At 34.8% G+C, this 9769-nt stretch overlaps 1 long non-coding RNA gene across 2 annotated transcripts; it reads left to right on the top strand.

Annotated features, from left to right (window-relative positions):
- Positions 1–7623: 7623 nt before the first annotated feature.
- Positions 7624–8623, top strand: LOC140980122 (uncharacterized). 2 transcript variants are annotated; one of them, XR_012175883.1, is made up of 3 exons: positions 7624–7863; positions 8002–8161; positions 8489–8623. It is a non-coding gene; the product is annotated as an uncharacterized lncRNA (long non-coding RNA). The 2 variants fall into 2 exon arrangements; XR_012175884.1 differs by lacking the exon at positions 8489–8623 and adding an exon at positions 8236–8285 and having other exon boundaries at positions 8002–8146.
- The last annotated feature ends 1146 nt before the right edge of the window (positions 8624–9769 follow it).

Consider the following 9769-nt stretch of genomic DNA (forward strand, 5'->3'; position numbering starts at 1 on the left):
CCAAAGCCCCAGACCGAGCCCCCTGAATCCCTGCACAGCAGCTGCACAAACGTGACAGCAAGTTGATCTCCCGGGTGGGAGTCCTCGATGGATGGGACTCCTCCCAGCCCACTTTTTTTCGAATCCTAGCATGGCTAGGACCCCTGCTCAGACCCCTCACGGCCCTGGCTAGCCCTGGAACCAAGCCCAGTCCAGCCATGCCAACAAGGACACAAAACCGAACTCCTTTACTCCCATGACAGCAACCTGGTCCCATCTTGTTTCCTTTGTCGTTTGCAGCGTTTTAGTGTGTTCTAAGACCCCTAAACTTGTGTAAAACTTGCCCCTTAACATCCTAATTCATGGCAGCCCCTTTAGATCACATAAAACATGATTTTGGGACATAAATTCATACCTTAAACACATAAGAATGCATAAAAACGAATTTGTTCAAAAAAAAAGATCATGTTTTCATACAAAGTAATTCAAAGCAATAGTATGGTGTGATAGATGAGAAAAGAAAGATTTATGGCGTGCCTTTGCGTATTATACGCTCGAATAATCGTTGACGTCGAAGAACGGATCGAAACCTTAGCTTTTGTTCTCTTGGAACCCTTCGAAAATCCTCTTCCAATATGTGTGTATGTGTGCCGTGAGTATATGGGGTGGGGGAAAGAGTTTTTGTTTTGCAAAAGAGGGTGGCGTGAGTTTTTGTGTGTATGGAATAGGGTTTGTGTGATTTATTTAATGTAAACTCTAATTAAATCATTAATTAATCTCTAGGCCTATCATGCCAATTAATTCGAGCCCATTATAAGTAATAATTAGAATTTAATAAAATCATAAAAATGGTTTTGGTAAAATAAGTTCGTGAATTAAATGGCGGGTTGCTTAAAAGCTCGCATTTTAGTTGAAAATCCAACACCGATAAAAATTACGTCACGGCGTATAAAATCACCTCAAAATCTCTTATTTTCAAAAAATATGAAAAATCATCAATCATATTTTAAATAATTAAAAATAATTATTTAATGAAAAATATTTTCTATTTTTCAGCCATCGGTCTCCGTTCCTCGATCGCAACTCGAATAATCTTTAAAAATACATTTTAATGCAACCATGTAGAAAATATATTTAAACATGTCAATATGTACAACATAATTAATTAATACAATTAAAACATTTAATTAAAATACAAAGGAATTTAATAATTGCATGCATGTGGTTTGCGTGGACCTTTAAATTTTCGGGGCGTTACAATCTTCCCCCTTAAATTGAATTTCGTCCTCGAAATTCGCTTATCCTTAATAATCCAAAGTTTAGATTCAGTTCTAGTATTCCAAAAATCCATGTTTCCGTTGCGCTACTCTGATAAAACTTAACTTCTAGAATTACCTTACGTCACCTTGATCTCAATTAAATTTTTCTTCTAAATCCTTATTTTGCAGTTCGCAACTTAAAAAAACCCATAATGACTTAATGTTGTTACTATTATAACCTCGAATTTCAACGTTTCTTAAAGTTCCCAATATAAAAATATGGATGATCACGCTTATCGTATATTATTTTCTTTATTTTACACCCAAAATATTCCTCAACTTATCAAATTTCAAGCTTACAATCCCAAACACATCCGCTAACGCTTAGATTTTTAAGCCTAATATCGATTCATTCTTAAAAACCCTTGATTAACATTCCTTATAACATTATAACCAAGATACCCCAAGGTTCCAAATATTCTTAAAAGTCTAAATCATCAAAAATTCTTACCATTTAAACCATTCAATTATCGCTTATTGCTAAATTAGTCCCCAAATTCTTTAGTAAATACAAGATTAATTCTTAATTTCCTCAAAATTTATCCTAATCGGTCCTTAATTTCAAAAATCCTACCATTATCCCACAAGTTTTTGGCATTCTTAATTTCCTTCTACGGGTTTCCAATAATATAAATTTCGATAATTTAAACTTATTCACCCAAAAATCAATTCTCATAATCAATCTTACCTTTCATCAAAACTTAAAATCCCAATTTATACATTTCTTACTCCCAAGTCATTGCAATCCCTTAAATCATTATTCCTTACGTCTAATTCCCAAAAATTAATTCGACTAGTAACCATGAAGCATAAATATCTTCTTAGAAAATCTACGATTCCCAAAGGCATTCATAATATTCACGATTAACTTATGGCCCATAAATAGAACGTCACTACAAAAACCCAAATATCAACATAGTCCAATTCCACCACAAATCCAACATGCGCTGAAAAAAAATAATTTTTCATTTCATATCGTATCGCGTAAAAAAATTCAAAGCATATAAAACATATATTATCATGAAGCTACTAAACATGTGACGTAAACATTTAATTCATGTACTTATGCGGGTAACGACATATTAAATCACATAAAGCATGTAAAAACTTAAAACTTTGAGGCTTGATGACTGATCTTTCCGGCGCTGATGGTGGCACAACCCTTTACAGGACCATTGCTCTGATACCAACTGAAACGTCTGCCTTTCTTTTTCTCAAAATGTGCTAGAATTTTTTTTTTTTTTTTTAAAACCTCACATAGCATTCGGCCGAACCATAAAATTTCATAAAATATTTTTGACATCATTTTAAAATAAACAACCAACTAACATTTTTCTAAATCTAAAAATAACATTTGAAAAGTATAGCCCATATTGTAACCTCTCAAAAACCACTCGTGATCATGATAAAAGTCATAAAATCTTTTAAAATAAATCATAACATATATGCGGAAACTAGCGTCGGTCCTCGGGTCATGTGCACCATCCGTCCAGTCGGATCAACCATCAAGACCTCCATTAGCATTATCATGATAAACTGCATCCATCACACCTAGTGAGTCTAAAGACTCAACACACCATAATCTTTATAACAAATAATACATATAAAATCACATGCAACAGTGAAAAATACTTGTACTTAAAATATCGTTTTCATGAAGATGCATAAACTTAAAACATTAACATTTTCGTAAACCTTTTTATGATGCATGAACTTTAAATAAAAACATTTTCATAATGATGCATCAACTTTAAACATAAACATTTTCATGACATGAATAACATAAACCTTATCCTTTTACTTTTTCCTCAACATAACATAACATAAAACATTTTTCATGATCATAAACATTTTTCCTTTTTCCTTTGTTGAATTCAGATCGTTAATTGTGACTTTCCTGACATGACATGACATGATCGATGGATCCATCTACATATAACCACAGTACTGGGCGGCGGGGACATCAGCGACGCTCTCACCGGTCAACTGAGCCTTGGCCTAACATGATCGAATAGAAATACGATCGTCGGGGCTCCCTCTGGGGCCTTCTCCCATAAATGGGCTCCCTCTGGGGCCTTCTCCCCTCACGATATTCCCATTCTTCCTCAAACCTCATAACCTCATATTCGCAATAATGGAAACACGATCGTCGGGCTCCCACTGGGACCATCACCCTCACGACATCGCCATTATTAACGAATTAGTCACAATCACTTCACCTCCTTCAACATTTTACATTTTCATCACTTATAAAAATCATCCATATAATATCATTTTTATTTTTGAAACCAAGCATACAACATGTCTTTTAAATGTCAACCTTAAATCATAAAAATCCTATAGACATTTAAAAATCATAATTTAATCATGAACATTTCATAAACATTTAAAAATAATCATTTTAACCTCAAAATATTTAAAATAACATTTTGACATTTTAAATCATAAACATATAAAATTCCCTAAACATTTAAAATATCATTTTAACTTATAAAATCCCATAAACGTTTAAAATATCATTTTAACATTTAGAATTCCATAAGCACCCATAACTATAGAAAATAATCATATTAGCACATAAAACAACATTCAGGGCATTGCCATGACGTTTACTAATTTTTAGGTGCGAAAAGACCGTTTTACCCCTAGACGTAAAATTTCACGTTTTTGACATGTTCTTAATCCTGTTAACTCTAACATGTCCCAAATAATTATTTAAGCCTACATTAATTTTCTCATATTTTTATTTAGCCTAAAACGAGGACTTTTAAATTAATCATTAAATGTGACGTATTAATGCGTTTTAATCCCGAATTAAACCAAACCTTAATATAAAATTCCCAAATTAAAAACTTAGACTTATAATAATTATTTAAGCTTAAACCTAATTTTTCATAATTTTATAAAGCCTAAAACTAGACTTTTCGATTAACTCGTTAATTAGCGTTTCGTACGGCGAATAAATCCCGAAAAATTCTCAAAACTCATTATTTTGATCCCAAATTTTTAACATAACATTTTTAGTATTTATTCTACCCTTCCAAGTCATTAGCCACCCCCGTGGACCCTTGGATCAATTTTTCCTTCTTTAATTTTCGTTTTTGACCCTTTGACGAACGTACCGAGCCATCTCCTAATTTACTCGAGCCACGCCCGAGCCGCCTCGAACCAAAACCTAGCCAACCCATCTAGGGACCCTACTGTGCAAGCCCAGCCCAAAACCCAGCCTGGCCCGCTCAAAAACCCACCTGGAACCTAACCCAAATTCTGTAAGTGCATAGCGTGAGACTCCTTGCTAAATCAAGGACTCCTAGCCAACCTAGGACACCTCCCGCCGAGCCACCACCGAGCCCAGCCGACCCTAACCCACCCCGGACCATGCCCAGACCCAGCCCATACCAGCCCAGGCCACTAGACTCGCGCACGAAACAACTGAAATCCACCAGCTGCTGCGCGCTACCTTCCTCTTGTTCCTAAGGTTTCGGCCCTCATCTCCCTCGAGCCACCACGAGCCCTGGCTGCACCAGGCCCCGTCCTACCCCTGACCCATCGTCCCTAGTCCCTACTGGACTACCTAGCCAGCGCCCACCCTGAACCGTGAGCCCCTCTTCTTCCTGAACTCCTGCGCGCGTGAATTGCTTGGGAAGAGTCCTAGCTTTCGTGGACTCTTCCCCCGCCTGAACCACGAGTCCTAGCCATTCTAGGACTCTTCCTAGGACCTAGCCACGTCCCAACCGAACCCTCCTCAAGACCTGGTCGAGCCCCTAAGCCTCATGCATCAAACCACACCCATGAAGACACACAACTCACGGCGCCCCTTATTGTCTAAACCCATCCCACGGTTCCAGCTTGTTTGTTCCTTGTTTGCTGCGATTTTGTGTGAGTTCTAGGCCTTTAAATTTCATGAAAATCATCCTTAACCAAGTCCTAATCATGGCAGCCCCTTATACAATATAAAAACATGATTTTGGGAAGCAAAAACACAAGTTTAAGACACCTATGCATGTAGTTACGAAAATTCCATCTTGTGTGCCATGTTTTTCATGCAAAACAATTTTAAATAATTACTATGGTGTGAAAGATGAGAAAAGGAAGAATTATGGCGTGCCTTTGCGTAATTTACGCACGAATTTACGTTGACGATTGCGAAGAACGATGACACGAACCCTTGGCTGAATTTTCCTTTGAAATTTTGCAAATTTCTCGTGAATTTAGAGGTGTGTGCCATGTGATGTTTTGAGAAAGAGTTTTCAGATTTTTAAAGAGGTGAGGCGTGAAGTTGTGCGTCAAAATATGGGGTGGATTGCACTTTAAATATCAATTAAAGTACTAATGATAACTTAAGCCCACTAACAAGATTAATTAGGCCCATTAAGCCCATTAGTACTTAATAAAATATTAAAAATAATTTTGCTTAAATAAGTTTGTGAATTTATTAGCCGGGTTGTCAAAAAGTTCGTATTTTTGTTGAAAAACCAACACTGATAAAATTTACGTCCCGGCGTATTAAATTATCTCAAAACCCTTTATTTTCAAAAAATACTAAAATGCATCAACCATATTTTAAATAATTAAAAATAATTATTTAATAAAAATATTTTCTATTTTTTTTCAGCCCTCGGTCTTCGTTCATCGATCGCAACTCGAATATCTTTTAAAAATACATTTTAATGCAATCATGTAGAAAAATATATTTTAAACATGCAAGTAAGCACAACAAAATTAATTCATGCATGCAATTAAAATATTTAATTAAAATACACGAGAATTTACTAATTGCATGCATGTGGTTTACGTGGACCTTTAAATTTTCGGGGCGTTACACAGTGCAATTAAATTTTTTGCGTCTAATACCATGGCTAGATTTGTTGATCAAATAGACATGTCTAAATGCTATTTTTTGTTTTGTGTATATGCAATTATGTTCTATTTCTTATTCTTTTTTGTAATTGTGTTTCTAATAGTTATTGTATAATTGTTTTATGTTTTTTAATGTAGAAACTACTGCAGAAGACAAACTAATTCATGATTATCACGAGAAGAAGAGTGGTAAAGAATATTTTTCACGATGTTCCCCTCCTTATTTTAAAATTGTGATGGGAGAATTGAAGCCAATTCTAGGTGAGCAGCATATGAGTCAGATAAGTGATACTCCTTTCGGCAAATGGATTGATATGCTAGTCCTTGCTATTAGTAGTGGGCGAATCAATTATTTTCTGAACAGATTTCAGGGTGATTCGTGTTCTTTTTTTGTTGGTGATAACATTATCATCCCTTTCAAATCAGCTGATTTATCTATTGTGCTCGGCCTACATCACATTGGACAACCAGTTGACTTGGACCTGAAACTGGAGTCCAAATTTTTGACACGTCATTTTGACGGCAAGATCACCAATGCCAACCGAATAGCCATTTATGAAAAATTGATTTTCCTTGCAAGAAGTGACGATGAATGTGATATTGATGATTTTGTGAGAACTTTCATTTTGTTCATTTTCAACTGCATAATATTTCCCACGGGCAATTATATCACTCCTGGATTTATATTTCCTTATCTTGATGATCTTACGATATTTTTTAAATATGCTTGGGGAGATGCTGCCTTCCGATTTTTATACGAGAAATATGTCAGATCGGGAAAAAACTTTATGTTGATGGATGCACGGTTGGATTGATGGTGAGTATTCAGCTTTACTAATTATGATCTTAATATTTGTCATTAATTTTTATTTTATTTTTTGTTTTAGGCTTGGTTATATGAGACAGTCCCAGTTTTAAGAGTAAGGCGTGGTTTAAATGTGTACCCTTGGTTGTTTTGTTGGGGGAAAAGCAAGATCCCAATAAATGCAGCTGGCACTGAAACATTGTTGAAACGCATAGATTCAACTCAGGTACTTATAATTATTTTAGTTTATTAATCTAGTTGTGCAAAATTAATGTTTAGTTGATTGACAGTTGTATTTATTTTTATTTGTGAATAGGTTCTGTCAATACATCCATTTTTTGAGGAGGAGAAGTACTGTTAGTGGACATGAATCTTGTTTTAAACCAAGAAACAAATAGATATGAAGTAAAACGTTTTGAGAAACTTGTCATGAAAAAAATGAATGATTTAAAGATACTGAGAAAAAGATGTGCTGAATTAGAGGGTGAAAAGGTTTGACGTAGAATGAAGGGAAAAAGGTCTGTGGCGGATAAACGTGACAATGTTATTGAATCTAAGGAAAAGGTTGATAAAACAGAAGAAAAGATGACTTTTGAGTCACCATATGATGCAAGAGCTAACTTTGGTAATTCTGTTGACGTAGTGGTAAATGCAGTTGTTTATGATTTGGCTAAAGAAAAGAAAGAGTTAGATGAATCTCATTCTTTGAATGAGACGGCTGATGAGAGCATTGGTGGTAGTTTTGTTGCTACTTCTGAAGTGGAGAAGAAAACTATTTATCAATCTTCAATTGCGGATCATGTGAGGGCTAGGGATGATCGTGTGAAGAAAAAAAAAGGTTCCATGTTTGTGACTCCACCTAGCTCAACACCAAGACGTAAGAGGAAGGTGACAAAACAGGTAAATGAAGTGTCAATTATTTACAAATCGATTGTATTAAGTTTAATTTAGTTTTTCTGTTTTTCAGTACTATTGTTGTTATTGATGTTTGGATTTTCTGTTATATTGCTGAATATATCGCCGCTTTTGGACAAGAAGTTATAGACGTTGAGAAGAAAGGCAATACTCCTGGCAAGGTTGCCATGGATGAGTTTCAAGGTAGATCAGATTTCCGTGGACATGACGAAGCTGATGATGAAGAGAGAAAATTGTCGACAAAATTTCTTGCTAGAAAAGAGTTGGAGTACGTTGATATTTCGTATGTTTCTTCTTCTTATTTTCGTAATAATGTGTCCTAATTTTTTTAATGAAATTGAATTTTCTATTTTGTAGTGTTGTCGTTTGGCAAGATACGGTTATGAGTTTAAGTGGACCGATATTATGTCATTTTCTTTTTGGTGATCATGTTGAGTCTGAGATAATTAATGTTTACATAAGAATTATGCAAAAACAAAGTTTGCAGCATGGATTTGAGATTTATTGCATGGACACAATGGTGCAGGTTCGTAGTAGTCCGAGTTTTGCGTTTTTTTTTTCCGTTTTACTATATTAAGATAAATGAGTATATGTGTTCTTGAATGTGTAGAAAGAAGTTCTTACGAAATTGGAACAACATGAGAAAAGATCGATGGTACGTCGGGATGATTATGGAGCTTTTCTTTCACTGACAACATCTTTCACGATGGCTAGACTGCAGGAACTGACTGGAGAATTATTTAGAAGATGCAGATATTTACAAAAGAGATGAAAGGATATTTAAACTGTGGAAATCCATGCATGATCCATTCTCAGTTGGGAAAGCCAAAGTTTATGTAAGTTTACTTTGAAATGTTCAAAGTTTATGTAAATACAAATTAAGATTAAATTTTGAAAGTATTGTTTGTTGCAAACAAAGTTTTTGGCTGGTTCCATACGTCACTTATGGGGATTCGACCTTTTAAGTGAGCCAGTGTTAAGAGAACCCTGTCGTCAACAAGGTGCAACCCTCGATTGTGGCGTCTATGCATGCATGTGGTTGGAGTGTCTAGCCCGTGACACAGATGAGATCTGGAGCTATGCACAGGATGTGAAGATGGACACTTATTGAGCACGTTTTGCCGCCACAATATTATCTGATGAAAATGGATTGTTGAAAAACAAGTTTGAGTAATTAATTACTCCTCACTATTCTGATGGTTAAGAAGTTACAGTAGTACTGGAGTTTGAACATTTCAAGTTTATGTTTAATTGTTGGTTTAAATTATGTAATGAAGACACACCAATTGATTATTATCGTGTTTGTGTTAACTGTTACGCACTTCAATATCTATTTCCGTTAAAATATATTTGTTTCTGGGAAAGTTTGGTTTATCATTTGTTCACTTTTCAGATTTTGGTTTACGTGGTATTTTAAATGGTACATATCAATTTAGAAGAGAAAATTGAGTACAAAAATTGCTTTATTGGGTATATTATGTGTAACTATGAGTACAAATGTTAAATAATCGAGTATATCTAACTAATATAATATTTAGTCATACATTAGTAAACACACAATAATATTTAACTAATCGAGGACAATGTACAAACAAATTGAGCACAATACACACATGAATTGATTACAATGTACATATATATTGAGTACAATGTACGCTTAAATTGATTACAATGAACACATGAATCGAGTACAAAGTAGAGTAGTTCATCTATTCATACTAGGATCACCAAGTCATTATCCGATGAAGTTGTTATTATGTCAATTCCGAAGACCTTAAGATGTCTGATTGAGCATATATTTTAAAAAATAGAGCATAATTCACAATAAATCGGGTATACATGTGTTAAAATCAGGTATACATGTACATTAATCGAGTACTCAAATTCGTGT

The sequence above is a fragment of the Primulina huaijiensis genome, chromosome 7, assembly GCF_012295235.1.
Source record: "Primulina huaijiensis isolate GDHJ02 chromosome 7, ASM1229523v2, whole genome shotgun sequence".
NCBI classification, from domain to species: Eukaryota; Viridiplantae; Streptophyta; class Magnoliopsida; order Lamiales; family Gesneriaceae; genus Primulina; species Primulina huaijiensis.